Below are 19,676 nucleotides of genomic sequence, written 5' to 3' on the forward strand. Positions count from 1 at the left end.
TGAAACACTTCCTCATGCAATAGCGAGTGGACTATGATATTGTTTCCTATGCCTTAAGAAAACGTTAAAATTATAAGTGAACCTCAAGGAACATTCCAAATCAATATGACTTTCATTGTTCTGTGGACACAAAATAAGATATTTTAAGAACTTATATTAACTAATAGAACCTTATTGTAAAATGTTACATATATATTGTCACTTTAATGTGACTACTCATACTGTGATTTTTATCACACCACAACTACTAACCGTTATTAGACAGATGCACCTGATAAAGTGGCCGCTAAATGTAATTGCAGCATTGTTTTCCACTGATGTTCTCGATCACTTCCATTTAGCTTTTTTCCTTGTCTGTTCTGTGTCATTTTTCTCATTACGCTCACTGCAGGGATCCTTCCACTCATTACCAGATTTCACTCTCAGCAATGTGGAGCAATGAAGATAACAGATCATTTATCCATAGCAAAAAATACAACACAGCAAGCCCTGACATTACTTTATCATGCTTCTAATTACAGGCTTCCGTCGCTTAATTGCAATATTAATTTCATTCTGTAATACTATGACTGTTGCATAAGCGGGAAATGAAGCAAAAGTAAACATGGCGAAAGTAAAAGCATTTGATTTATGACAAAAACAACACACTACACAGCAAAAAATCTTAATGAGCATTTAAGTCAATTATCTAAAAATCTAAAAATTCTTGAAACAAGATTTATTTGAGAAGCAACACTGCATTAGATATGAAGACTTGAATATGAGTGTATTTTGTTTTACTGCATTGGCAGATTTTTTACCTTTTTTAAGTACAAGTATTAGCCTATTTCATTGTTCACTAATAAAATCTGAAATCTCAATCTTCATTCCACACATTTGAATGTGAAAACAACATCTCAGAGCTTCGGTGGATGGGTTTGGGTTATTGAAAGTTTATAGTGATGCGCTTCGCTTAATAATTGAACACATGGTTTCAGTCCGAACAGTTGCACTTTCACAAATATATGCTGCTTCGAGCTTCAGCTGCTACAGGAAGCGCTATAAGTGAAGTCACATCCTTTATTTATAGGGAGATAAAACGGCACTCTATGCCATCAAAACTCCAGCGCACATGATGACAGTATTTCAGCTCTTACAGCATCTGAGAGAATGAATTCAGGACACTGTGTTTGCACTGCCGCCGGTGGACCTTCATCAAGCCGTTCAGCTCCGTCTCAATGATGGCGTGACATATCTGGCCTTAAACTTTCCTAAAGGCTAGTTTTACTCACTTCAGAGGTAGAGTTCGGTGAATACTCTGATTCAATTATTCATTTGCATCACTTAAGCAGTTACCAGTTGAGCAGCACAACTTTTTTCAACATTAATAATAATCATAAGTGTTTCTTGAGCAGCAAATCATATTAGAATGATTTCTGAAGGATCATGTGACACTGAAGACTGGAGTAATGATGCTGAAAATTCAGCTTTGATCACAGGAATAAATTACACTTTACTATATATTCACATAGAAAACAGCTGATTTACATTGGAATAATATTTCACTATTTTTACTATATTTTGGAACAAATAATTTTAGTTAAAGTTTTAGTAATTTTATTGTTTTTGTCATTTTTTTTGTCAGTTTTTAGTTTGTTTATTTACTTTTAGGTACTTCAACTTTAAGTGAAAATGAAAAATGTTGACAAAAATGTTGGTTTCATATGGAAACTAGCTGAAAGTTGGACTGCGAGGACTACAGAAGACGCAATCATCTGGATCAGCATGCATATTCCCAAATTTCTATATATCCTAATTATCCTACCTTCAGTTAATCTGCTAACAGTGATTGTAAATTAATTATTACATTATTTGCTAACTGCATTCTTAAATTGTAATGTCTGTAAAGCTGCTTTGAAATGATATGTATTGTGAAAAGCGCTATACAAATAAATGTGAATTGAATTGAATTGTGACTGTGGTTTTAACTGTTATTTGATTTGATCATTTTGTTGCATTGTGCATTCAGATCACTGTATGAATCACATAAAATACTGTAAATAAACCATCTCTAACCCCAAATGACAAGCCAAAGAAGTGTCCCGGTGCAGATAGATCTTCTGTGCTGGTACTTTGTCTGCACAGATTAACTTCACTGATGCTTTACTTCACGTCGTGTCCACAGTAAACTGTTTTTGTGAGATATTTTGCAGTCCTCCAGCCTTCGGCCAGCGGTCGCCTTCCTTGAGCTGTCACTCGCGTCTCCATCAGTTCGGTTACAGGAGTCGAGTCGCTGTCAGCTTGATACAGGTGCCGTCTTTAGATGGGCCATCATTCTAATAGCTTCACCGTTTTTATTGCCGTGCCCCAGTCAAGAGGAAGATTTGTCACATGAAATAACAAAAGCTGGCAAACACATTGCAATGATTTTTTGATTTAGTTGGAGTTGAACATCCACACCTTCTCATGCTGAACACCAGAGCTTCTGTGACCGTCACTTCTTCTTCTTCTAGGAGCTTCATTGGAAATACTGCAGTAAATATAACTTCATGTTGACTTTAAGTGCAATCGGTCAAATTCAGCCTTCAAACTCCCAGAAGAACCATGGAATCATTTATATGCACATTTTACATGGATGTTTGATGTAAAGCGTGTTTTTGTTTAGATTAAGAGCAATCAAGTAGATTCAAATGTAAGAAGTGAAATACAGTAAAAATCACTGAAAAAACAAAGACGATCTGAGTCCATTTTACACAAAAATGCTATTTCAGTCTTTCTACTTCAAAACCTCACATTTAATTTTAATGTTACTTACCGATTCTTTGTTTTCACAGTTCGTCAGTATATGAACACAAGAAGAATCATATTTAATCTTTTTCATTTATATGCACCAATGTAACAATTCATTGTCATAAACAGCAATATTTACCTACATATATTTGTAAAATTACAATAGGCTTAAGACATTCAATATCTGTAATATAGTGTGTTAAATTATGTAAGATACATAGATAGATAGATAGATAGATAGACTCTGTAGCAGTGCTCATCTCACTTTAGTCCCATCAAATGTCTCAGTCAAAATAATATCAAACTATGTGCAGTTCTGATTCTACAATTCTTAAACTAGGACAAATCCGATTATGAAACAGTAAATCCTTAAATCACCCCTGACTGTCTTTAACCGTAGCAGCAATAATAGCGCAGGACTGTGAGCCATTAGGAGGGCAGATCGATGGTGTCACGGATGCAGCGCCACGCTTGATCTTCTCCGCTCCGCTTAACAGCCCCGGCTTGTTCTGCTCAGGGAATCACAACATTTCCAGGTGAGCTGAGCTCACGACCGCCTCTCGCGCTCGGACTCTTATCGTAGGTGGTAATCGATACAGCTGCCTACACCGACCCGACAAAGTGTTAAAGCCCGTTCACACCAAGAACGATAACTAGAACAACAACTATTAATTTCCAAACCAGCGCACATTAATTATCTTGGTGTCTCCAGAATGTGTGTGTGAAGTTTCAGCTCAAAATCCCCAACAGATCATTTATTATAGCTTGTCAAATTTGCCCCTATTTGGGTGTGAGCAAAAACACGCCGTTTTTGTGTGTGTCCCTTTAAATGCAAATGAGCTCCACTTTCCAGAAGAGGGCGGAGCTTTAACAGCTCAACAACAACAAAGCAGGAGAATGTCACGCAGCCAAAATGAGGAAAGTGTTCAGACTTACATTGTTCAAACCGGAGTCGACACTGATGGAGAGACTCAGGAAGAAGTTACAACTTTTAGACGTTTCTGAATGGTTAGTGGATAAATTGATGTAGTTGCTGTGGAGTTGATTCAACTCATCCACTAGCATGTGCCGTCATGTTCATCTTTTGTGTTGAATTGACCCTCGTTTGTGAAGCAGTCCGGCGTAAAATGACGGCATGACAACAACACTCGACTACAACAACTCTTCCTCTTCTCTAAAGCAGCCCAACATGGCCCCGCCCCCTTTGCTGTGTGTTCTCGGGGGCGGAGTTTATGTAAATGTTAGGGTTAGTGATGTCACAAACCCAGGAAAAAGCTTGTTGTAGTCCTTGCATTGAACTTTGAGCGTCAGAACTCTGCAGATGTTGTTTATAATCAAACAGCAACATTACACACTAACTAAAGTTAAAAAAAGTGAAATAATCATAATCAACAAATACTGTGATTAATCAACTGGGGAAAATATTGTGTTATCTATTAGTAGTGTGATAATGGAGGTCAGTCTGGGCCATCATAATCATGAATGTTCCCAATGAAAAGTCATTAGCATATGCACAAGTGTCTAATCTGTATGTATATTTTACATTTCAGCGTGTGTCTGTGTCTGTCAGCTGTGCAAATGCTAAAACTTGTTTTTTGACACCTATATTGTAAAATAATGCATTCTGACTGCTGTAGCTTAAAGCCTGTTTCACACATTATCAGATATGTGTTTTCACACAACAGCGTTTCTGTTGCATGTCAGAGCTGTGGCTTGATCGTTCTGAAACATAATTTAAAAGAAAATGATGACATTTATATCCTAATAATAAAGAATATACACAAAATGCATAATTTAATCCCATATTTTATGTTTAGATTTCATTTTAACCATGATACTAAAGCACACTACGAAAAAAACCAGCATAAACACTGCTAATGAACTGACAATCAATTCAAACCACAGCAGAAAAACAAACAATTGTAAATTGCAAGGGGCAGGGCAACCTGTCACTCACATGACACATCCACCAATATCAACACACAACCATCCAATCAATTCCCCACGGACAAAATCAAGCCCCGCCCAACATTTGTTCTTGTTTGCGAAGTGGATATACATCACAATAGGAGAGAAAAGACGAGTGCAATTTCTTTTTCGCACCGATTTTAAATCACAAATGTTTTTTCTTAAAGAGTTTTTTAGCATAACCGCAGCCGTCTGATGGAGGGATAATGTGTCACAGAAGAAATGTGAACCTGACACATACAGAGACCTTCAGTGATTTTTCACTCGTTACAGCTTCAAACTCTGATATTATGACAGCATCCAGTTCAGATTTAATGACCATATTATATAAGAATATATAAAAAGGCCGATCTCCAACCACAGCTTTATTATACCAGGCGTCTCCTATATAATTACCCTTCTCACCAGACCAAAGGTCATCGCTCGCAGGATTTAATGACCAGTCAGAAGCAGGCTTGATGATGCACCTTCGTCCGGGCTAATTCCGCCTGTCTCATGACGAGACCCGCCGCCCTCTCTTGCATATGTATTTCATAAACTTGAACTACAGCAATAGTTTTGCCTTTGAGGGCTTTCGTCACTCTGAGTTTTAGTCAAACCACAACAATAATGTCTAAATGTGCTGTCATTCAGCAAAATCCAGGTATTTCAACCAGAATCCACGTGATTGGGAATTTTGCATGAGGTGTAAGAGTTCGCCACACAGATTTCCTTGGTCAAGCCTGTCACATGGATTCACCACAATGCTGCTTAGTTTCAAAGTGACTGCGCTACATATATATTGCTACACTACTGATGATCAATGTTAGGGAAAGTTACTTTTAAAAGTAATGCATTACAATATTGCGTTACACCCTAAAAAAGTAACTAATTGAGTTGGTTACTTTTTATGAAAAGTAATGCATTACAATATTGCGTTACACCCTAAAAAGTAACTAATTGAGTTGGTTACTTTTTATGAAAATAATGCATTACAATATTGCGTTACACCCTAAAAAGTAACTAATTGAGTTGGTTACTTTTTATGAAAAGTAACGCATTACAATATTGCGTTACACCCTAAAAAGTAACTAATTGAGTTGGTTACTTTTTATGAAAAGTAATGCATTACAATATTGCGTTACACCCTAAAAAAGTAACTAATTGAGTTGGTTACTTTTTATGAAAATAATGCATTACAATATTGCGTTACACCCTAAAAAAGTAACTAATTGAGTTGGTTACTTTTTATGAAAAGTAATGCATTACAATATTGCGTTACACCCTAAAAAGTAACTAATTGAGTTGGTTACTTTTTATGAAAAGTAATGCATTACAATATTGCGTTACACCCTAAAAAGTAACTAATTGAGTTGGTTCCTTTTTATGAAAAGTAACGCATTACAATATTGCGTTACACCCTAAAAAAGTAACTAATTGAGTTGGTTACTTTTTATGAAAAGTAATGCATTACAATATTGCGTTACACCCTAAAAAGTAACTAATTGAGTTACTTACTTTTTATGAAAATAATGCATTACAATATTGCGTTACACCCTAAAAAGTAACTAATTGAGTTGGTTACTTTTTATGAAAATAATGCATTACAATATTGCGTTACACCCTAAAAAGTAACTAATTGAGTTGGTTACTTTTTATGAAAATAATGCATTACAATATTGCGTTACACCCTAAAAAGTAACTAATTGAGTTGGTTACTTTTTATGAAAAGTAATGCATTACAATATTGCGTTACACCCTAAAAAGTAACTAATTGAGTTGGTTACTTTTTATGAAAAGTAATGCATTACAATATTGTGTTACACCCTAAAAAAGTAACTAATAGACCTTTTTCACATTTCCGGGTTTTTGGCTTCCGGAATGAGCCACGCAGTGTAAAAGATTTTCCGGTTACAGTGATAGATAGCCTCGATCAGAACCAGTTCGGGAATCAAAGTCGTTTTACGAATTAAATGTCTTGAAAATGTTTGAACGGCCTTGGTGAATTATTGGTGAGACTACAGAGCTCGCATTAAGAGCTAAATTTAATAAATAATTTGAAGTGATGGCGGTTAAACTGGTTATATTCTTCGTGTATGTTTGGCGCGGCTGTGCATTATCGCGCTCCATGTGCTGTACAGACAGTGTCTGTGTCTAAACGTGCATACTATGTGACATTATTAATATTCAGTACTATTTAGGGTGGATAGTATGCACATAATGAGATGTATAGAGTGTTTTTAGCGACGTGCTGGGGAAATGATCGACTGGTAGATCCCTTATCACACAAGCCTGATCCTCTGATTCGTGAAGCAGGACTGCTCGCACCATGATATTTCTGGATATAAACACTTCAGTCATCTCTCACTCATTTTCCTGTCATCATCATCTTAAAGTGTGTATTATGCGCAGCATTGTTGTGCTCTTGCAACATGCAAAGACTGATAGTTGTGTACAGTGTGGTTTTGGAAATTATGTCTTAGTTTAATCATTTTAATCGATCAGGATTAATTATAACATATGCTTGAATGTGGGATGTGATGCCATATGAGACATGCTATATATTTTTTAAAACGTAGCTATTAAACTCACGACAATATTATGTATCTCACGACTTTATATCCCACATTAAAGTATATATTGGGAGTTAATTTTTTTAATTACTAAATTATATAAATGTTCGTAGTACGTAATACGATCTGGGAAATTGCTGAATGCGTAGCTGCGTAGCCTTTGCTGTATGACAGCTGGTGATATAAATCCATCTTCCGGTAAATTCGATCAACGGTCTGAGTGGCTGTATAAGCTACAAACAAGTAGAAAATAATTTATTTGTAGATTATACAAAAGCTATTTGGAAAACAGACAAAACAGAAAAGGTAAGAAGCGATATTTGAGAAAAGAGCATATCAATGTAATAGCCGTAGACGCATAGCGGAACTAACTTTACCCTGCGTCACGTGATTTCCGATTCTTGTGAAAAAGGTCTATTGAGTTGGTATCCTTTTATGAAAAGTAATGCATTACAATATTGTGTTACACCCTAAAAAAGTAACTAATTGAGTTGGTTACTTTTTATGAAAAGTAATGCATTACAATATTGTGTTACACCCTAAAAAAGTAACTAATTGAGTTGGTTACTTTTTATGAAAAGTAATGCATTACAATATTGTGTTACACCCTAAAAAGTAACTAATTGAGTTGGTTACTTTTTATGAAAATAATGCATTACAATATTGCGTTACACCCTAAAAAGTAACTAATTGAGTTGGTTACTTTTTATGAAAATAATGCATTACAATATTGCGTTACACCCTAAAAAGTAACTAATTGAGTTGGTTACTTTTTATGAAAAGTAACGCATTACAATATTGCGTTACACCCTAAAAAAGTAACTAATTGAGTTGGTTACTTTTTATGAAAAGTAATGCATTACAATATTGTGTTACACCCTAAAAAGTAACTAATTGAGTTGGTTACTTTTTATGAAAAGTAACGCATTACAATATTGCGTTACACCCTAAAAAAGTAACTAATTGAGTTGGTTACTTTTTATGAAAAGTAATGCATTACAATATTGCGTTACACCCTAAAAAAGTAACTAATTGAGTTGGTTACTTTTTATGAAAATAATGCATTACAATATTGCGTTACACCCTAAAAAGTAACTAATTGAGTTGGTTACTTTTTATGAAAATAATGCATTACAATATTGCGTTACACCCTAAAAAGTAACTAATTGAGTTGGTTACTTTTTATGAAAAGTAACGCATTACAATATTGCGTTACACCCTAAAAAGTAACTAATTGAGTTGGTTACTTTTTATGAAAAGTAATGCATTACAATATTGCGTTACACCCTAAAAAGTAACTAATTGAGTTGGTTACTTTTTATGAAAAGTAATGCATTACAATATTGCGTTACACCCTAAAAAGTAACTAATTGAGTTGGTTACTTTTTATGAAAAGTAATGCATTACAATATTGCGTTACACCCTAAAAAGTAACTAATTGAGTTGGTTACTTTTTATGAAAAGTAATGCATTACAATATTGCGTTACACCCTAAAAAGTAACTAATTGAGTTGGTTACTTTTTATGAAAATAATGCATTACAATATTGCGTTACACCCTAAAAAGTAACTAATTGAGTTGGTTACTTTTTATGAAAATAATGCATTACAATATTGCGTTACACCCTAAAAAATAACTAATTGAGTTGGTCACTTTTTATGAAAAGTAATGCATTACAATATTGAGTTACACCCTAAAAAGTAACTAATTGAGTTGGTCACTTTTTATGAAAAGTAATGCATTACAATATTGCGTTACACCCTAAAAAGTAACTAATTGAGTTGGTTACTTTTTATGAAAAGTAATGCATTACAATATTGCGTTACACCCTAAAAAAGTAACTAATTGAGTTGGTTACTTTTTATGAAAAGTAATGCATTACAATATTGCGTTACACCCTAAAAAGTAACTAATTGAGTTGGTAACTTTTTTGAAAAGTAATGCATTACAATATTGCGTTACACCCTAAAAAGTAACTAATTGAGTTGGTTACTTTTTATGAAAAGTAATGCATTACAATATTGCGTTACACCCTAAAAAAGTAACTAATTGAGTTGGTTACTTTTTATGAAAAGTAATGCATTACAATATTGCGTTACACCCTAAAAAGTAACTAATTGAGTTGGTTCCTTTTTATGAAAAGTAATGCATTACAATATTGCGTTACACCCTAAAAAGTAACTAATTGAGTTGGTTACTTTTTTGAAAAGTAATGCATTACAATATTGCGTTACACCCTAAAAAAGTAACTAATTGAGTTGGTTCCTTTTTATGAAAAGTAATGCATTACAATATTGCGTTACACCCTAAAAAGTAACTAATTGAGTTGGTTACTTTTTTGAAAAGTAATGCATTACAATATTGCGTTACACCCTAAAAAAGTAACTAATTGAGTTGGTTCCTTTTTATGAAAAGTAACGCATTACAATATTGCGTTACACCCTAAAAAAGTAACTAATTGAGTTGGTTACTTTTTATGAAAAGTAACGCATTACAATATTGCGTTACACCCTAAAAAGTAACTAATTGAGTTGGTAACTTTTTTGAAAAGTAATGCATTACAATATTGCGTTACACCCTAAAAAAGTAACTAATTGAGTTGGTTCCTTTTTATGAAAAGTAACGCATTACAATATTGCGTTACACCCTAAAAAAGTAACTAATTGAGTTGGTTACTTTTTATGAAAAGTAATGCATTACAATATTGTGTTACACCCTAAAAAAGTAACTAATTGAGTTGGTTACTTTTTATGAAAAGTAATGCATTACAATATTGCGTTACACCCTAAAAAAGTAACTAATTGAGTTGGTCACTTTTTATGAAAAGTAATGCATTACAATATTGCGTTACACCCTAAAAAAGTAACTAATTGAGTTGGTTACTTTTTATGAAAAGTAATGCATTACAATATTGCGTCACTCCCTAATACGTAACTAATTGAGTTACTTACTTACTTTTTATGAAAAGTAATGCATCACAATATTGCATTACAATATTGCATTACTCCCTAAAAAGTAATTCAGTTATTGAGTTACTTTTTATAAAAAGTAATGCATTACAATATTTAGTTACTTTTTATGAAAAGTAATGCATTAAAATATTGCTTTACTCCCTAAAAAGTAACTAATTGAGTTATTTAGTGACTTTTTATGAAAAGTAATGCATTACATTACTTTTGCATTACTTTTTCTCACCTGGGCTGGGCATGCTTGTCTGTTTTTTAATATGAAAAGAGGTTTTTTATTTTATTTTTGGCAAATGTTAAGGCCCATTCACACCAAAAGTGAAATGAATAAGCCTCAGGCTGAAGGAAATGCATATTTACGCCTGTACAGTAGAGGGCGCAACTCAAACAAACCTTTCAGCTGTGCTGCCATTCTGGATTAAAGAAGAGACAGGAGAGAGGTGTCAGTCAATAATATGTGAAAAAGTAACTTGCGTTACTTTTTTGAAAAAGTAACTTAGATATTTTGTTGTTAATTGAAAAAGTAATGCGTTACTTTACCAGTTACTTGAAAAAGTAATTGATTACATAACTCAAGGTACTTGTAATGCGTTACTCCCGTTGATGATACACAACAGACCTTTTTTTCTCACAAAATTTCGCCAATGTGACTGCAGCTAACAGGAAACGTTCTAGCAAGGTTCTCTCAAAGTTATGAACAAAAGTTCTTCCAGTAATGTTAATAGAAAATTATCTGGTCTTTAATAATGTTCTCAAAACAGCACAAAAATGTTATTTATACGTCATTCATGTAACTTTTTCATGAAGAGTCTTAGTTGGACGTTCATCTAATGCTTTTTAAAATGTTACTACTTGTTCCAGAACGTTCAGAGAACATTCTAAAGTAACGTTCCCGTAATGTTTGTGAATGAATGAATGTTCCCTTAAAAATTGTAGAATGGAATGTTATGTTACATTTTGAATGTTCAAAGAATATTCTTTCTTTCTTTCAGGTCATGCCCAATTCTATGGCAATATTTATGGTGAGAGCCATTATTCAAAAACTAAATAAAAGGTTTAAGATTATTTTTTTCTAAGACTAAAATTTGACTTACATGGTTAAAAACCTTTTCAAATGTATCATCCGAATAAAACAAATTCCTCAAAGGGCTAGAAGTATTACAGTAAAATATGTTGAACGGACAGTAGATTCAGTTCAGAGAGTGTTCAGAAATATGGTTTAATGGGACATTAGCAAAACATATTTTTGTTATTGTTCACCCACAAATAATCTACTGTATGAAAAAGACCTGTGTGGAGATTCAGTAAAACTCCTCCTTTCATGTTCCACTGATCAAATAACAGCATATGGATTTGAAATGATGAATTTCAGTTTTCGCATGGACAAATCCTTTCACACAGAGCATATGATCTGTTCACTGTTTTGACACTGACAGACACAAATTACAGTGTACAAGATAATACAAATAATGTGCTCTATTTTGTTGCCTCTCATTTTCAGGTCAGACGGTGTTTGATTTGAAGGTGTTGAAGGAAATGAGTTTGGACGTCAGTGACAGCGACTGTCTGGAGCAAACAGATATTATTCATTGCCTGAAGCGAGAAAAAAAATCATATCGAACAACATTAGGTGGACCACTTGAGGCTATAGAATAAAATCACCTTACACTAAACGCTTCATGGTCTCACATTTCAGTGTCTTGTATTTGATCACATTGTTAATTTGTAACAAATCAACACAATCTGGTGTTAATTTGAGTCAGAAAGTCACATTTGACTATTTTTATGTTTGATTACCCGTATATTGCTGCTCAATAAAATAATCTCAGACACCAGCCGTTTAATAACACATCAGTATCCTCAGATTAAATTATATATAGAAAGCGATCAAAGAATGCTCCCTTGACAATCGCTGGAGCTGTCAATCAAACAGCATGAGTTTATCAGTGACCAAAACTCTCGTTTTATTCAACAAATCTCTTAGTTACGTCACGTTTGCAGTCATGATGAAAGCATTCGTTAGTGTGCAGAAATGGAGTTCAATGACGAGATCACTGCTTTCATGAACTACAGTAGATTGTTTAAGGTTACGCAGCTCATCCAATCAGAATTCGTACAATTAAAGCAAAAAGAAAACAAAATAAAAGCAAGATGAAATAAAAATGCAGCAAATCCATCTCTAGTCGTGAGTTAGATTTCACAACTTTCCCCACATGCTGCCATAAACTCCCAGATAGACTAAAACGAATGGAGACAAAACACAAGAAAACACTTTCCTAAGCCGTCTGAGCCTCGTCTAGATAATGTGATTCCTGCTGTCAGTCACACAGGCGTGACCCTGTCTGTCACTCACCCCTGCGCTAAGCAACAAGCTCAACCTTTTAGCATTTGCAATCATGTGCTAAGTGAATCTGTTTCCAAGGCAACCTGGGTTCCCGCTAAATTCCCCAGAGGTGTGCGCTGGTGAGCCTATTGTTTATTTCCTTTTTAATTTGATGGTTATTAAAACATAGGAGAAAATTGTAAAAGCAGGTAAAAGATAAAAGATGACTGATGACTTTACCTGCACGTTAAACATACAGAAAATATATAATGTGTTTATTAATTTTATGTACAAAAACACAAGTATGTTTCTGTTATTCCAATCAGTGTGCGAATTACTGAATAACTTTTAAAGGCCAAATCACCAATGGACACTTGTTTTTAATGTAATATTGCAGTGTTTATTCTAAATGATTTATTGATGCACATTTTAAATTCATGTTCCTTGTAATCTTGAATAAGAATAAGTTCCCCTCCATTTTGCAGCGACATCTCTTCTCTGACGAAGAGGGCGGGGCAACCTGTCACTCACATGAGATCCACCAATTGCAAACCACAACCATCCAATCAATTCCCCACAAACAAAATCAAGCCCCGTCCTACATTTGTTCTTGTTTGTGAAGCTGTTTCACTCGGATATATGAGCGCGATCTCATGAAAGTGCGTATCAATAGCATGATTTTCTGTTTCTATTTGGAGTGCTTTTTATACACAGAAATTACCATTGATGTGCTTATAATACGCACTTTTCAACATAACACACATAACACATACTTTCCGCATACATATGATAGGCACTTTTCGCATACATATAATACACACTTTTTGCATACATTTAATACGCACTTTTTGCGTGCAAATAATACGCTCTTTTTAATATGATACACACTTTTCGCTTACATATAATACGCACTTTTACGCACATATAATTCACATTTTAATACACACTTTTCATTTGCACATAATACGCACTTTTCAATGATACACACTTTTCACGCACATATAATACGCACTTTCAATACGATACGCACTTTTCGCGCATATAATACGCACTTTCAATATGATACACACTTTTCGCATAAATATAATACGCACTTTTCGCACACATATAATTCACACTTTAATACACTCTTCACGCGCATATAATACGCACTTTCAATGATACGCACTTTTCGCACACATATAATACGCACTTTCAATATGATACACACTTTTCGCATAAATATAATACGCACTTTTCGCACACATATAATTCACACTTTAATACACTCTTCACGCGCATATAATACGCACTTTCAATGATACGCACTTTTCGCGCACATATAATACACACTTTTCAATATGATACGCACTTTTCGCATACATATAATACACACTTTTCAATATGATACATACTTTTCGCATACATATAATACGCACTTTTCAATGATACAGTTTTCGCGCACATATGATACGCACTTTTGCGCGCATAAAATACACACTTTTCAATATGATACGCACTTTTCGCATACATATAATACGCACTTTTCAATGATACAGTTTTCGCGCACATATGATACGCACTTTTGCGCGCATAAAATACACACTTTTCAATATGATACGCACTTTTCGCGCACATATAATACACACTTTTCAATATGATACGCACTTTTCGCATACATATAATACACACTTTTCAATATGATACATACTTTTCGCATACATATAATACGCACTTTTACGCACATATAATTCACACTTTAATACACACTTTTCATGTGCACATAATACGCACTTTTCAATGATACACACTTTTCACGCACATATAATACGCACTTTCAATACGATACGCACTTTTCGCGCATATAATACGCACTTTCAATATGATACGCACTTTTCGCGCATATAATACGCACTTTCAATATGATACACACTTTTCGCATAAATATAATACGCACTTTTCGCACACATATAATTCACACTTTAATACACTCTTCACGCGCATATAATACGCACTTTCAATGATACGCACTTTTCGCACACATATAATACGCACTTTTCAATATGAAACATACTTTTCGCATACATATAATACGCACTTTTCGCACACATATAATTCACACTTTAATACACTTTTCATGTGCACATAATACACACTTTTCAATTATACACTTTTCACGCGCATATAATAAGCACTTTTCAATTATACAGTTTTCGCGCACATATGATACGCACTTTTGCGCGCATAAAATACACACTTTTCAATATGATACGCACTTTTCGCGCACATATGACACGCACTTTTTGATATAATACGCACTTTTCAATATGATACGCACTTTTCGCGCACATATAATACGCACTTTCAATATGATACATACTTTTCGCATACATATAATACGCACTTTCAATATGATACATACTTTTCGCATACATATAATACGCACTTTCAATATGATACACACTTTTCGCATACATATAATACGCACTTTTACGCACATATAATTCACACTTTAATACACACTTTTCATGTGCACATAATACGCACTTTTCAATGATACACACTTTTCACGCACATATAATACGCACGTTCAATATGATACGCACTTTTCGCGCATATAATACGCACTTTCAATATGATACACACTTTTCGCATACATATAATACGCACTTTTCGCACACATATAATTCACACTTTAATACACTTTTCATGTGCACATAATATACACTTTTCAATTATACAGTTTTCGCGCACATATGATACGCACTTTTGCGCGCATAAAATACACACTTTTCAATATGATACGCACTTTTCGCGCACATATGATACGCACTTTTTGATATAATACGCACTTTTCAATATGATACACACTTTTCGCGGACATATAATAGGCACTTTCAATATGATACGCACTTTTCGCGGACATATAATATGCACTTTCAATATGATACGCACTTTTTGATATAATACGCACTTTTCAATATGATACACACTTTTCGCGCATATAATACGCACTTTCAATAGGATACGCACTTTTCGCATACATATAATACGCACTTTCAATATGATGCATACTTTTCGCATACATATAATACGCACTTTCAATATGATACACACTTTTCGCACATATAATACGCACTTTCAATAGGATACGCACTTTTCGCATACATATAATACGCACTTTCAATATGATACGCAATTTTCGCGCATATAATACGCACTTTCAATAGGATACGCACTTTTCTCGCACATATAATACGCACTTTCAATATGATACGCACTTTTCGCGCACATATAATACGCACTTTCAATATGATGCATACTTTTCGCATACATATAATACGCACTTTCAATATGATACGCACTTTTCGCGCATATAATACGCACTTTCAATAGGATACGCACTTTTCGCATACATATAATACGCACTTTCAATATGATGCATACTTTTCGCATACATATAATACGCACTTTCAATATGATGCATACTTTTCGCATACATATAATACGCACTTTCAATATGATGCATACTTTTCGCATACATATAATACGCACTTTCAATATGATGCATACTTTTCGCATACATATAATACGCACTTTCAATATGATGCATACTTTTCGCATACATATAATACGCACTTTCAATATGATGCATACTTTTCGCATACATATAATACGCACTTTCAATATGATACGCACTTTTCGCGCATATAATACGCACTTTCAATAGGATACGCACTTTTCGCATACATATAATACGCACTTTCAATATGATACGCACTTTTCGCGCACATATAATACGCACTTTCAATAGGATACGCACTTTTCGCGCACATATAATACGCACTTTCAATATGATACGCACTTTTCGCGCATATAATACGCACTTTCAATAGGATACGCACTTTTCGCATACATATAATACGCACTTTCAATATGATACGCACTTTTCGCATACATATAATACGCACTTTCAATAGGATACGCACTTTTCGCATACATATAATACGCACTTTCAATAGGATACGCACTTTTCGCGCACATATAATATGCACTTTCAATAGGATACGCACTTTTCGCGCACATATAATACGCACTTTCAATATGATACGCACTTTTCGCGCATATAATACGCACTTTCAATAGGATACGCACTTTTCGCATACATATAATACGCACTTTCAATATGATACGCACTTTTCGCATACATATAATACGCACTTTCAATATGATAAGCACAGTTCGCATACATAAAATACGCAATGTCAATATGATACATACTTTCGCGCACATATAATACGCACTTTCAATAGGATACGCACTTTCGCGCACATATAATACGCACTTTCAATATGATACATACTTTCGCAAACATATAATACGCACTTTCAATAGGATACGCACTTTTCGCATACATATAATACGCACTTTCAATATGATACGCACTTTTCGCGCACATATAATACGCACTTTCAATAGGATACGCACTTTTCGCGCACATATAATACGCACTTTCAATATGATACATACTTTTCGCGCACATATAATACGCACTTTCAATAGGATACATACTTTTCGCGCACATATAATACGCACTTTCAATATGATACATACTTTTTGCGCACATATAATACGCACTTTCAATAGGATACGCACTTTTCGCGCACATATAATACGCACTTTCAATAGGATACGCACTTTTCGCGCACATATAATACGCACTTTCAATATGATACGTACTTTTCACGCACATATAATACGCACTTTCATTATGATACATACTTTTCGCGCACATATAATACGCACTTTCAATAGGATACATACTTTTCACGCACATATAATACGCACTTTCATTATGATACATACTTTTCACGCACATATAATACGCACTTTCAATATGATGCATACTTTTCACGCACATATAATACGCACTTTCAATATGATGCATACTTTTCGCATACATATAATACGCACTTTCAATATGATGCATACTTTTCGCATACATATAATATGCACTTTCAATATGATGCATACTTTTCGCATACATATAATACGCACTTTCAATATGATGCATACTTTTCGCATACATATAATACGCACTTTCAATATGATGCATACTTTTCGCATACATATAATACGCACTTTCAATATGATACGCACTTTTCGCGCATATAATACGCACTTTCAATAGGATACGCACTTTTCGCATACATATAATACGCACTTTCAATATGATACGCACTTTTCGCATACATATAATACGCACTTTCAATAGGATACGCACTTTTCGCATACATATAATACGCACTTTCAATATGATACGCACTTTTCGCATACATATATTACGCACTTTCAATATGATACGCACTTTTCGCATACATATAATACGCACTTTCAATAGGATACGCACTTTTCGCGCACATATAATACGCACTTTCAATATGATACATACTTTTCACGCACATATAATACGCACTTTCAATATGATGCATACTTTTCGCATACATATAATACGCACTTTCAATATGATGCATACTTTTCGCATACATATAATACGCACTTTCAATATGATGCATACTTTTCGCATACATATAATACGCACTTTCAATATGATGCATACTTTTCGCATACATATAATACGCACTTTCAATATGATGCATACTTTTCGCATACATATAATACGCACTTTCAATATGATACGCACTTTTCGCGCATATAATACGCACTTTCAATAGGATACGCACTTTTCGCATACATATAATACGCACTTTCAATATGATACGCACTTTTCGCATACATATAATACGCACTTTCAATAGGATACGCACTTTTCGCATACATATAATACGCACTTTCAATATGATACGCACTTTTCGCGCACATATAATACGCACTTTCAATAGGATACGCACTTTTCGCGCACATATAATACGCACTTTCAATATGATACGCACTTTTCGCGCATATAATACGCACTTTCAATAGGATACGCACTTTTCGCATACATATAATACGCACTTTCAATATGATACGCACTTTTCGCATACATATAATACGCACTTTCAATAGGATACGCACTTTTCGCATACATATAATACGCACTTTCAATATGATACGCACTTTTCGCGCACATATAATACGCACTTTCAATATGATACGCACTTTTCGCGCACATATAATACGCACTTTCAATAGGATACGCACTTTTCGCGCACATATAATACGCACTTTCAATATGATACATACTTTTCGCGCACATATAATACGCACTTTCAATATGATACATACTTTTCGCGCACATATAATACGCACTTTCAATAGGATACATACTTTTCGCGCACATATAATACGCACTTTCAATATGATACATACTTTTTGCGCACATATAATACGCACTTTCAATAGGATACGCACTTTTCGCGCACATATAATACGCACTTTCAATAGGATATGCACTTTTCGCGCACATATAATACGCACTTTCAATATGATACATACTTTTCACGCACATATAATACGCACTTTCATTATGATACATACTTTTCGCGCACATATAATACGCACTTTCAATATGATACATACTTTTCACGCACATATAATACGCACTTTCATTATGATACATACTTTTCGCGCACATATAATACGCACTTTCATTATGATACATACTTTTCGCGCACATATAATACGCACTTTCATTATGATACATACTTTTCGCGCACATATAATACGCACTTTCAATATGATACATACTTTTCACGCACATATAATACGCACTTTCATTATGATACATACTTTTCGCGCACATATAATACGCACTTTCAATATGATACATACTTTTCACGCACATATAATACGCACTTTCATTATGATACATACTTTTCACGCACATATAATACGCACTTTCATTATGATACACACTTTTCGCGCACATATAATACGCACTTTCAATATGATACATACTTTTCACGCACATATAATACGCACTTTCATTATGATACATACTTTTCGCGCACATATAATACGCACTTTCAATAGGATACGCACTTTTCGTGCACATATAATACGCACTTTCAATATGATACATACTTTTCGCATACATATAATACGCACTTTTCGCAT

General features: G+C 34.2%; 1 protein-coding gene across 1 annotated transcript in view; it reads right to left on the reverse strand.

Annotated features, from left to right (window-relative positions):
- fancb (FA complementation group B) overlaps positions 1-19,676 on the reverse strand; it is a 108,788-nt gene that overhangs the window by 50,192 nt on the left and 38,920 nt on the right. The window lies entirely within an intron of this gene.

The sequence above is a fragment of the Chanodichthys erythropterus genome, chromosome 14, assembly GCF_024489055.1.
Source record: "Chanodichthys erythropterus isolate Z2021 chromosome 14, ASM2448905v1, whole genome shotgun sequence".
Taxonomy (NCBI): domain Eukaryota; kingdom Metazoa; phylum Chordata; class Actinopteri; order Cypriniformes; family Xenocyprididae; genus Chanodichthys; species Chanodichthys erythropterus.